This window comes from Scleropages formosus, chromosome 5 (assembly GCF_900964775.1).
Source record: "Scleropages formosus chromosome 5, fSclFor1.1, whole genome shotgun sequence".
Lineage (NCBI taxonomy): Eukaryota > Metazoa > Chordata > Actinopteri > Osteoglossiformes > Osteoglossidae > Scleropages > Scleropages formosus.
In genome coordinates, this window is record NC_041810.1 from 21353458 (window position 1) to 21366629 (window position 13172).

The window sequence follows — 13172 nt, forward strand, 5'->3', positions numbered from 1 at the left end:
GCATTTAGCATAATGTGCAGCAAACACATTTTTTATGGGTTGAACAAATTGGAGAGACTGTAATAGTATCTTTTGGCTGCTCTAATTACTGCTCACGATTCTGTTTTTTTTTGGGGGGGGGGCATGAGGAATGGTGTGGCTTGTCCAGAAATAGGCCACCTTAATTTTTGGAATGAATGAATAAAGAGAAAAGTTTTGATTCTCTGGTGAAAAAGACACAACAAATTGAAACTTAAAATCACAGCTTTTAGATGTCTCACACTTCATCAAATGTAATAACTCAGTGATCTAGGCCTCCCCACTTGCCAAACTGTAATATGATCGGTACAGATGGTTTATACATCGTCAATACTTGCGTTCTTTTTAGCTGCAGAGGTGGTTGGCTCCCTCTTAACCAATCAGGAAAAGTTGAAGTATCCATTATCTGCAGGTCTCACACTTCCTGCAAAACATCCTGGGGAACTTGGCCCAGACAGGAAGAGTCCTTGGGCCTCGGGAAGGGATGGCGGAGAACAAGGTGTGGCCCCTCCCTCCTGGGTATGAAGTTGCAGTTTGACATGTTTCACCCAAGCTCCAGGTCTACCTTCCTTTGCCTGTGTTCGTTGGCTGAATCAAAGTGCAGCAACTTAGAGGAAATTGCAGCTCTTATTGGCTTTATGTGGCTCGGCTTAATTGCATAAATTACATTCTTTAATTTAAAACTGCGATGCGTGCCTGAATATTTATAGCTTCATAACAATGCTGATTTTTCTTCCTCCCCCCAATTCTTTTTATACTCCAAAGATCGTTTTGCAGACGATGGATGCAGGGGGTGGAGGATGTGCTGTACTACATTCGTTGTTGTGAATACAAAGTACAGTTACAGTTTAGCAGAATTACTAGGAAATGTAGAAATGGTGGCTGTAGTTCTGCTGTACCATTAGAAAAAGCTGAGCACCTATACCTCACTGCAATTATTTTTATACTTGCCTCATGCTGAATTTACTCTTGTTAGGAGTCATACAGATTTGTGGGGTTTTCCAATATGGTTACAATAGTATATTATGATTTGTGTGTTCTGATTTGCTATACTTTCGTGCATGTGGTTTGTTCTTTGTTCAAGGTGTGTGTGTGTGTGTGTGTGTGTGTGTGTGTGTGTGTGTGTGTGTGTGTGTGTGTGTGTGTGTGTGTGTGTGTGGTCGCAGTGTCCTCCTTGGTCCACTAGCACTGTGCCTGGAAATGAGCGTGACTGTTTCCTCTGGCCATTTCCTCCGTCCTTCAGAGCTTCCTAGCTGTTAGCCTGAAGCATTCGGCTGCTTTGCAGGTAGGATTTTCCACTCTCCCGAAGCTCGTTCAAGTGAACAGAAGAAATTTACCACTCGCACTGTACAAGCACAATCTGGAAGTCTGGGAATATACTTGGGGGCAAAATTTGTGAGCAAACTGCAGTTTTTTTTTTTTTTTTTTTTTTTTCCCCCCCTCCCACTATTCTTTCTCATGGGATTCAAGCATTGAAGGTATTGTACTTTTTTTTTTTTTATCTGTTTTCTTCACCAGAAGTTGTGTGTGTGTGTGTGTCCGTGCGTGCGCTGAAATATTACTTTTGGTAAAATAACTTTGATGCGACCAGGTTATTTCAGTTGAATGATTCCTTAAGCTTCCGGAAGGGGGCATATCCACAGAAGAGATCTGAATATTGGCTTTTTTCACCCATAGATTTACTACTTTGTGGTAAATTGTGTAAAGTAACATACTTGAAAAAGAAGTGTAGGCAAGAAAAACTTCCTTTTAAAATATTTAACTATCCGGTTTGCCGCGACCCCCCCCCCCCCCCCCCCCACTTGGGACAAACGGTTGCAGACAGTCCATGTGTGTGTATTATTGTAGAAAATTAATTTGTATGAAAAAATATTCAATTTTCATTAGCTGGTCTCTGCTCTGTGGTGCATGTGTTTCTTTTAAATGGAACAATTGTTCTTAATGACTTGAACCAGCAATCAGTGTTACTAACCTGGAGATAGACCTTTAAATGTCTGTACTGTTGCAGATAATATAACCTGTGTTCTGTTGTCTGTTTTTTGATGGAGAAATCATATTTAAGTTCTTGTTTTTGTCTTAAGTGTTATTTGAGCATAATGTGCAAAACGACCAATGATGGGCCTCGGTTCTAACTTCTGATTACCAGATCCTGGTGACTGCTATATTTTGTAGAGGATGAAATCAGCTTTTACTTCTGCAGTGAAGTTATGGACAAATTTTAAGTATTACACAGTACTGTTCTATGACACTGCGAAAGATTTCTGGCCCTGTAAGGCGTGTTGATTAGTGATGTTGTAATAGCTGAAAATGAAATCGTGGGACACGAGGGTGAAAACGCTTTGCTTTAGTCCGAAGAGCGGAAGGGCAGCTGCTCAAATCTGCTGGTTGAGGTTGAAGTGCGGCTTTACCCAGATGAGGCTTGTGAAGACACGCCGAGATGGGCAATATCCACTCGGTGCCCTGAGGGGATAGTCATTCTCAACAGCTCACTGAAGGCAGGGAATGTAACTCGGCAACCCTCAAACACTGTGTGCTTCTTGGTGTGTTAAAAAAAACAAAAAGGCTGTGAAGATGAAGGTTTTCAAGTTCACAAACCAGTCACTCAAAGAATAATTATCAAGAATTATACCAGGGTGGTAAAAATTTATATAATTAACTTTTTTTTTTCCTTCATTGGAAAGGATGATAAAGTACTGTGGTTTGAATGTAAAACTTTAACTGAAAGAAATCAGTGTTTCCATCACCCCTTCTGTGGTGTGGAACCGATTTCTGATTTTACAGAACTTCAAATATTACAGACGAAGGTCACGACTGCTTGCATACAATTATTTTAGTCAGTCACATTAAGGCATGGTGCTCTACCCATGTCGCGGCGAATGTGAACCTCCCCAGAAACACTGTCGTCTGCTGTTATTTTGAGTAGTTCAGGTTTTGCACCCATGGTTCGTGCCATGGTGTGTGATACATATTTTTTTTTTTTCCCCCCTCCCCTCTGCAAAGTGGCCAAAGGATCTACACTTCAGATACCCATAAAACCTGATCCCTCCCTATACCCCGTCTCTTAAGTTTTATAAACTGCCGTCACAATCACTTTCATAGTTCCGATAAGACTGAGCTCTACAGACAGCTAATTATTTAATGTGAGCAGATAAAAACGACAGTACTGGGCACACTATCTGTGCCTTGACAATCATGTGTCTGTATCTAAAGCTCTTTGCCTGTTACTTAATGCACTTTTTTACTGAGTTGCACATCACTTTGGAGAAAAGCTTCTGCTAAATGAATAAGTGCAAGTGAACTGATTTTTGGTAAACTCTAGGGCAGACTGCCAACTGCCAGGTCAAATTCACAAGCTGTTCTTGACTGTACTGTGCAGCGGTTTACAGCCGCTGCCTTGTAACCGAAAAACCCAGGTTTGAAATCCACCTCTGCTATAGTGATCTTGAACAAGGTACTTGCCCTGAATTACTTCAGTAAAACTTCCCCAGCTATATAAATGAGCAAATGATTGTTGGGAGGTTAGCTTTATACAAACTCTAAAATTTTCTCACGTTTTTGAGAAAAGTCAGCTGAAAGAATAAATAATGGCAAAAGTTGACTTCCATCTTCCAGCGCACAAGACGGCCATTTGTCTGCTGGCTTTCCGTTGATGTTTTGCTAGGGATTTAGTAAACTTTTCTTTGTGACTCCTTTTATTGTGCCATTCTTTCGAGGTTAGAGCCATGAGTTATTGGAAAACTGCCACTAACAGAGACAAACACAGTGTCACTCTTTCCCTTGTGTTCCAGTTTTAGTGCACAGTTTACTACCCCAAGAGTGTGTTGTGGCTTTTAAGCACACATCCAGGCCTGTATTCTTATCATTTACCAGTTTTTTTTCTATTGTCTACTTGTCCAATGTAGGTGTTTTAATTTATTTGAATAAAGCCAAAGGGGATTTCTTGCACTGGATTCATGAGATTATTTTATGTAGCGTTTGGCTTTTACTGTGGGAGACCTTTACTATTTAGAGTTGATACCAAAATGCCAGTGGACTAATTGAAATATTTAATAATGAAAGTAATTTAAAGTGTCAAACTCAGCTGGGCAAATGGCACACCTTGTTCATACTGAATATAGGACCTTGTATTGATTGTGTTCACTTTGCAGGAAAGTGTTTCTTCATGGACTTTGATGTTGTATAACCTGCGTGTAAATAATTCATTAGCACAACCGAGGGGTACCAGTGGTCTGTGAGAAGATGGTCACTGAAACTGATTGATTGCTTATAATTAATGGTGCTGAATGACACACTTAGCAAGCTGATATGAGATGGGACATGTATTAATCTGTTAATTTTCCAAAATCTGTCTTGCAGACAGACAGATGAGTGGCAGTCCTGTGTCACCAGTTCAGGTCCAAGGAGATCCCATCCTAGTGAGGCTTGTCAGTGAGCCAGAATGCACTTCTCCTGCATTGTATTCCCCTGACGCTCATCAGAATTCTACACCTGCCTCTTTCTGTCCCTCGGCCTGTGTTGTGTAATCCAGCTACCCTTGTATTCAACGGTATCGTGACCAAGAAATCGAAGCAAATAGTTTGGAGTTCCTGGGCGATGCAGCTGCCGGATATGCTTGTTTTTATTCCTGATAGATCAGGTGATAACGGTGTATTTTGGCTCCAGAAGACCACTGTGGCGAACTCCTGGTGTGAAACACGCAGATGGTGGGTATAGCGAGACCGCATCACTGGGGCTGCTTCTCCACTTGGATTCCATCACTTGGGGCTACTTTCTCGCTCAAACTACGGCAGGGAGCCACAGCAGACCCTCCGGCCAGCCCGTAATTGGTTGCCGTGGAGCTCCTCTAGACAGCGTGTTTGCTGTGACGGCCAGCCTGCTTCGGTGAATACCGATAAGCTTCCTTGCAGCAGAGCCTGTATGTGTGGAGACAGTGTTGAAATATGGCTGAAGCAACACCAACTCCACTCTGAGTCAAAGCTGTTCCTGGTGATTCCAGAAGGAAAACATGCCCTTACTATGTAACCCCAGTGGCATCCTAAGAACAAATTTAAATAATTTAACTTTGAGTGATTAATGGGTTTCTTGCTAATTAGTGTATTACTTTGATTCTGGGTGCCTTTACCACACTTTTTGGTTAGTAATGGCCTTGACAAGAAGGGGCCAAAAGAAGAAAAAAGGCCAGACAAGTGACATTTCTCCGGAAAATAGTTTTGACTGTTTGGACTTAAATGCAGAATGGCAGAAACATACAACAGATTTGAAGGTTATACTCTTCATCAACAGAATGCTTCTTCAATACCCCAGCTACAGATTTTGTCTGCATCTCACAAATGTGCTTTGACTTTATTTTGGGCAGCAGGTGGCGAATAAGCACCGGTCATACTAACATGTTTTGTTAATTGCACTTATCCATATTGGCTTTAAAATCCCTTCTTGTGTCTTGTACTCTATTATCATGAAGCCAAGGTTGGCTACTGTGCTCTACATGTTTTATGAGTAATCCTACATGAAACCTATATGAATTAATGACCTTGTGTCATATTTTTATGCTCCAAGAAACAATCCGAAAAATTCTCGTTCACCTGTGCTGCTTTGAAATGCTTTTGGTTCAGCAGAAAAGTATATTATGATGTGGAACAACAGGTACAGAATACTTTTAAGAAGGATATAAAAACAAGATAGCAGTGTGGTGTATATGGAGTTTGGGGAAATCTTCTAATGAGTTTTTGCTATGAGGTACAAATTTCCACAAGCAGAAATTGCTTCACAGAATTTTTAAAATTTATTTGTAGACTGGTTTTGCTTTAGTGGGGTGCTTTGGTGCAGCAGGCTTGACCGTATCTTGCTCTCCGGCGGGTCTGGGGGTTCAAGTCCCGCTTGGAGTGCCTTGCGACAGACTGGCGTCCTGTCCAGGGTGTGTCCCCTCCAGCGTGGTGCCCTGTGTTGCCAGGTTAGACTCCAGTTCACCACAACCCTGCTTGGGACAAGTGGTTTCAGACTGTGTGTGTGTGTGTGTGTGGTTTTGCTTTTCACTTTAAGACATTGTAATACAAAGGAATAATCAATAAAACCTGATAGGCTCGATGCAGGGATTGCCTAAGATGGTGTCACTGCACTAAATCTGCCCAAGAATACCAGGCTTCAGTGCTGCGTGCATTTGTCAGGTGCTGGAAGGAGGTGTGTTTGGAGGGTTAAATTCGGAAATGGCTCAAAAAGTGAGCCTCCTGCTCAGCCCTCCTGTCTCTTATTCAGTTCACATTTTTCCTCTGTCACGGAAAGAGTGGCTCGGGTGAACAGCTCTAACCGCTGGACTGCAAGCCTTTAGAGGTATCGGTCAGCGAACACAGCATATAGAGGGATGAGATTCCCTCCCAGCCCACACCAGCTTGCAGTGAGCTGCTCTTAGAGAGGTTGTTTCAAAGAGACCCTCAGCTGTTAAACTGACAGGAATCCAGGGAGAGAGAGTGTTTACATATGTGATGTTTCAGCGACTGTTTGCCCATGCCTGGCATTTGGAAAGAGTTTGGAGTGTCCACAATGGTGGCGACATCAGCAAAGCATCAAGTCAGAAAGGGGAAATCAATAAGTTCTGTCAGTCAATGGCATCCGCACCTGGTCCGGTATGTGGGGTACAACCTGTTAATGGCACCCTTGGAGCTACCTGTATAAAGTATTCTTCTTTATACAGTGACATCAAACACACACTGTACTTTGAGAATCATGTTCCTGCATCTGTGTATCTCCATATGTTGCTGAAAGGTACACCTGAGTTGTACGTCACTCTGGTGGAAAGTGTCTGCTATGCTAAATAAATAAATGTAAATGTGTCTCCGTGTGCCTCTGTTTGGAAGAGGTGGAGGATGTCCTCAAAATATTATTTGCATGAAAAATATAAGCAGCTGAGCTGTCCCCAGTTAAACATTTTCTTCTTAGAGATGAGCTCCAGTGTTGCCTTGACATTTAGGCCGACAGGGCATGTCACACCTTCCACAGTTCTTTCAGTGTAACTGTTGTTCAGTGGGTTTTTTTTTTTTTTTTTTTTTTTTTTTTCCCCCCCTCTTTCCCTCCCCTCCCTCTGGACTAGATCAAGTGTTGTGACCCCACCGAGACGAAAGCTTTTTCACATCTTCCAGGGGCTGAAGATTGCAGTTGCTCAGCTGCTTTTTGTGTTGTTCAGCCCTAGGTGAAAATATAAGGGCATCCAGAGTAAAACAGGCTTATTGCAGTAAACCTGAGAGGTGGGTTGATTTAGAAGGAGGTGTCACGGTGTGACTTAGTGTAACAGCCGATAACACTTTAGGATCCAGCGGCTCAGTAGCATGCAGAGCGAGGCACTGGTGTGAAAATCCCACTAGATCCTGTCAAAGAGGCCCATTATCTCATCTCGTTGAGCACCTGCTGTCCCATGCCTTCCTCCAGCACCGAGTTGTCCACTGCATCAGCATTTTGAACTTCAGCTAAACACTTTTAAAAGATAATGTAATGTGAAATAACCTGCACTTGAACGGTGGTGCACTCAGTTGGCAGTATTTTCAGCCTGATATGAAGTGGTGCAGACTGACCAGGTTTATGATATGAGAATGAATCCTTTGTCAGGACTCATTATTTCAAATGTATAGCATGTTGTACTGCTTTCGGTAGATGACTGTCAGGACCATCCACAGGTCAGCAGGTGGTGGCCTGAAGCGTGAAGCATGACTGTCTGAAATACCTGCATCTGGAGGGATCGAAGTTGAGATGTGCTCTTCAAGTAAAAGCTGGAACCTTTATGTATTTTCAGCTCTACTGGAGACATACAGTGGCTGGTCTTCTGGTAGTAGCAGCTGGCAGCTTCTGTAAACCTGGATCTGTGTGTCAGCTGAGATCCAGTGTCACTGAGAAGCTCCCCATTTCATTCCAGGAGGAGAGTGTGGTAGGCCCCACTGCCCATCCAATGGGAGAAACCATCTGGGAGGTACTTAATATCTTCCTAGATATTGTATGCTAGCTGCTAAGACTGTGTAAATGGGTATGAGCAGTGTAGCTATGGTTACTGTGTGCGTGAATTCCGAAGCAATGGAAATTCTGTCTGTTCATTCAGTCTGTTCTGTGGATGGGATCATTACGGCTGCTGTTATGGTAGATTATCCTCATTAGTGGACATCATTATTGAAATCTATGACGTGCCTTCTGGCATCAGTAAATGTTAACGAATACTGTACTTGTCTATGTTAATAAGGTAACACTTGGCAAACATTAACATACTGGTCCACTTAAATATATGCACAAAATTTTCCATATATGCACAAATGTAACTATTTTTGAACCCATTGCCTGGATGTTGTCCAGTAACTGGTGGCAGATCTAACGAGTGCTGTAGTACTGCTTGGCTAAGAGATCTGTGCAGAGCAGCTAAAATATTTTGATCTATAAATTAGATTTGGCAAAAATAATGTATTTATATATAGTATTGCGAGGGTCACCCAAGCAGAGCATGGTACTAATGTTCATACACAAGCAAGGCTCTCATCTTGAAGGCAGGGTAATGTAGGTGGCCCCTTGTCCCTCACCCCAGTCACCACCCTGAGTCTGTCCTTTTGTAAAGACAGGAAGGCCAAGGTGTTTCCTGCCTAGCGCTGATAGGCAGGCACTTCCGTGCATTTTCTGCTGTGGCTCGCGTTGTAGCCTGGAACAGATGTGTAAGCTCAGCACATGTTGAGCAGAACCATTAGCTAAGGTGGCTCATCATCTTCCTAAGGTTCATCACCTCTGTGTGACCTCCAGCTGGAATCAAGATACCTTCCTTGCTCGTGTCCCTCAATAAAAGGGAGCTACAGTAAGACCTTTCGATTGTACCGTCTAACCACTTGTAAAGAACACTAATATGTTGAAACTTTCTTGTGCTCAGAGTCCTTGGTTGAGGAAGACCTGATTTACTACGGTAATTGCTTTTGACGGCATCAAACACGCAGTGTGACAAGCGGTGTTCGTTTCTGCCTTCTGGTGGCTGTGGCTCAATGTGCTCACAGTGATCTGGATGCACAGATATTCTTGATCTGGCTCACACTCTCTTCCCTTTCTTTTTTTTTTTTTTTTCCCCCCGATGAAGCATGGAGATAGGAATCTGGGGGGTGATTTTCAGATCACCATCTCCTTGTGTGTTTTGGACCGGGCTTTGAAATGCCTGACAGCCATGTTGAGTGTGCGGGTGTTTCCTGGCAGGACTGGAGGTGCTAGGGTTTCATTTTTTTTCCACTCTCTCCAAAATCCGTTCCTCCCTTGTGGGTCTACATCATAGTTTGAGGGGTTACCATGGAAACAAACATGCACCCCCTCAGGTTGCTGCAAGTGGCTGTGTTAGTCACTTAAATGTATCATTCTTTATACTGCACAGAAATGCACAGAGATAGCAACATTTCCATGGTTACCGCAGGGCCTTGCTAGCCTCCATGTATTAATGCATGCAATGTTTCTCGAAGGTAAGTAGGACAAACAAAATTCTTCTCTTTTTGATTTTGAGCTGAAATTGATGTGCCTCAATCTTTAGACTAATTGATTTTAGGTGGCTGTGTCACATGATTAGGGTCTACTTGAAAGTGCATGTTAATTGTGCCTGTTGACGTGGCTTTTGAAAATGTGAGTCGCAATAAAGTGTACCCGGGATTCTGCTTAGGGAGATTAAGAAGCCGAAAGCCTCTGGCTGGTCACGTAACCACACCTGCGGCGGCGCCGGTTTCCTTCTGGTCCAGCTTGTGTTCCAGCAGAGCACTGCCACCTCCTCTGCGCTGGGAATGCCCCTACATTCTCCAAAGAAGAGTCGCAGGAGAAGACGGTTGAGGGAAATAGGACTTTGTTCATAATGATGCTTACATTGGCTCTGACTCAGCTAGTTGGGATGTTTACTCATTATTCTGTGCCGGTTGTGGAGGAGTGCATGTGCTACTGTAAAGTAATATGAGTGTGGCAGGGTTGGTCCTGGGGCTCACGGGACATTTGCTAGAATGTTGGCGTCAATGTGCCTTTTCTGCAATGGAAGCCCAGATCGGGCACAACGCAGCAGTGGGTGGAGTGGCTGCTTTGTCCAGACAATGGTCCTGGTTTGGAGCAGAGTTTGGCTCTGGTTGTGGGTCATAGGGCTGGTGTGGGAGAGGTACAGGTCACACTTGTTTTTTATTCTACATCACATTTGCTTTGCATCGTCTAAGCTATCGTTTCATCAGTTGACATTGACATGTAAAGCTCAAATTGCACAGTGATTCAAGTTTTTACCAAAATCTGAATCAATTCCCAAAGAGCCATTCACTTACTTCAGGTGTACTGAACTTAACCAGACTGGATCCATGACCACTGAAATTGCCAAGAGTAGAAAAATGTGCAACTTTTGAAAAAGCTTATATGGTGGCTTGTGAGCACTGGGATTTCCAGTGCAGAGCCGATAGTAAGGCAAACCCTCTCACTGGGCTCGTGCTGCTGGTTCTTTCCCTGCTTTCCTGTCTGCCTTCTGATGTGTGTCAACACATCTATCAGTACTTAGCTGAAAGGGCATTGCCCTGCTTTTCCTTTGTGCTGTAATGCTGTCTGTAGCAGACCTCAAGCGGAGGTCTCTGAATGGCCACTCCAAGCTTGAGAACATATTTCCTGAAGGAGAAGCAGGGAGAATCACATGGCTGCTGAGCTGCCTGGAGCCTAGAATGTAAATATGGTCTCTCCTGGAATAAAGTGGAGCTTGATTTTCCATCTGACTTCTCCCTACAAGGCGAAAGATGCCGGAAAGTCTGATAACGGCGAGTTCCGAAACTCCTCGTCTGCTGCATGAAACTGGCAGGGAAATGTCAACTGACCGTGACCGGTCGCAATCTTCTGTGCAAAATTTTAGTGTGCGACAGTTAAGGGACTGTTTGTCTATACCATATGTCCCCTAATAGCGTATATAATTTCATAAAGTAAATGGAGGTAATTAGGCATTAGGATTAATTATGGGTCCATTTTGGCTTGTTACTCCTGACTGGAACATGCATGTAAATTTCCTAATTGGAGATCATCCTTCAGTGTGATTATTGCTTTCCAAAATGTATCAAAACTTTCATATGTGATAATATCTGTAGAGTATGCAGTGCCTGTTGGTGATAAATTAATAACCCATTGCACATTTATGAAGTTTCTCAAGTAGGCTTTACTTCTTTAGACATTTAAATGATTTAATTTTCCATAATTGGTAAATAATGATAAATTGGGACAAAGTTTAAGGATTGTATTTTCTAAACATCCAAATGCAGCATGCTTCATTCCCTGGCTCACCCTGGGGTAGAAATGCAATTCAATAGTCGCCACATTTCTGTATCCTGGAGGGGGGGGTTTCCTTATGAATTGGTTAATGGTATTTACAGTTGAGATGATTAGCCTAGAAGTTAGACTCAAAAAAAAAAAAAAAAGGCAGGTCTTAGCTGAACGGTCTTGGCGTGTTATTTGGCTTGACTTGGGCCTTACTACCAATTTGACTTCCTTTCTTTACCTTTCATTGCCATAAAGGTATGATTTCACCCCCAGCTTATGCAGTTTCTGTTTTGCATTGGCTTAATGTTCTAGTACAAGCGCAGTGCGAGCCTTGTCCTGGTCTTCGGTCGACTGCGGCCATCTCCCACAGTGCCATAACTGCAAAAGACTTCAGGTGCAGAGTTTCTCTGAGAGAGTTGATTCCTCGTGTCTGTGTGGGCTAATTGTCTGTATGTGGAGAAGTGACACATCAAACACAGCAAAGGAGGACAACGGTACAAGACAAAATCGATTACATTTGCTCGGCTATCAGTTTTGCTTTAACTTTGAAATGGTCTCCTACAATTCTCCTTCAATTTTCAATTTCAACTCGCAGAGCATCTTCTAGTTAAAGATAGGTATGGAGTCCATCCAATAATTTAAAGGTGGAAAGTTTTTCATGAAAGCAGAGTGCTGGCGTGTGGTATGTTTAATTTATTATGTAGATTATACTGTGTATTGATGCTGAGTAAGACCCAAATGATATGGGGGAGGATGCTGAATGTTTAATGACTGACCACTCATTCACATGTCTGTTCTGGCATGTCTTATTGTTTCTGGAGCATCATTGGCTGCATGTTTGGTCTTGTCTTGTTGGGACAATGACTGTGGAGATGCAGAAATTGGCAAAATCCATTTCTGATGGCTCTGCACGGTCTAGTGGCTGCATGCTGAAGCAGAACTGGTCCTTGCGCTCTCCCCTGAGCTGGCTGATGCCTGCCGGGCTGGTCGTGGATCAACGACAGGCTTTACTCAGCACTTTCCAAGCTAATCGAGTGCAGGCACGTACTTCTTCAGCAGCACTTCCGCAATGGCTCTTTGGCCCTTGCTCATCTCACTGGTGAGACACTAGAATGTTTTTAGCACTATAACCAGCGTGGCAGAGGTTGTCTGAGCTTCTGCAGATACCTGCTGGTTCTTTCACTTTGATATACATAGTAAGGTTATGGTTACACTTAAATGACACCTGGCAGTTTCCATAACTTATCAGGCTGGTAAGATTAAAAAAAAAAAAAAATATGGTATCTGCTTCTGGTACACGCCATATGCTGTTGTAACTTTTACTCTTTGAGGGTCATTGTACAGTGACTATGTTGAGCTCCCATGTATGATGTCACAGAACCCAGTTTCCTGGCTTGGAAATGCCACATCTTGTGCAAGTGACACTTATTTTTTCTGTGCGACACATTTTTCTGTTTTCCAAATCAAGAATTCTTCTTCTTCAAAAAAAATATATACTGTATATGTAGTCACACAGTGCTAGTGAGAACTGAGGTCACAGCCCTTGGTTATGCATTCAGATGTGGGTTCACATCCAGCTCTATCTGTGCAGAGTTTTCCATGTTCTCCCTATGTTTTCTTGGGTTGACTTTGGGTGCTCTGGTTTCCTTGCACAGTCCAAAGCCATGTTTAGATGAATTGGGCAAATTCACAAATTGCACATAGTGTGGGCTGTTTTACTCTGCTGTACAAATGGGTACTAAGTTTAGTGTAAGTGCCTCTGGAATTGAAGTCACCCAACAGAAAAAAAATCAGATAAAATAATTATTAGTAGTAACAATAATAGTTGTAACTTTTTTTTTTTTTTTTTTGACCAAAGCTATTCAAATGTATTGCCTTGCTGACTTTGAAAAGCTTGAACC

General features: G+C 42.8%; 1 protein-coding gene across 2 annotated transcripts in view; it reads left to right on the forward strand.

Moving 5' to 3' along the window:
• Positions 1-1469: 1469 nt before the first annotated feature.
• Positions 1470-13172, forward strand: part of LOC108921134 (SH3 and multiple ankyrin repeat domains protein 3-like) — a 191613-nt gene continuing 179910 nt past the window's right edge. For both annotated transcript variants that reach the window (XM_029251632.1, XM_029251633.1), the window contains exon 1: positions 1470-1496. The gene's annotated coding sequence lies outside the window, so the exon portion shown is untranslated. The remainder of the gene's footprint in view (positions 1497-13172) is intronic.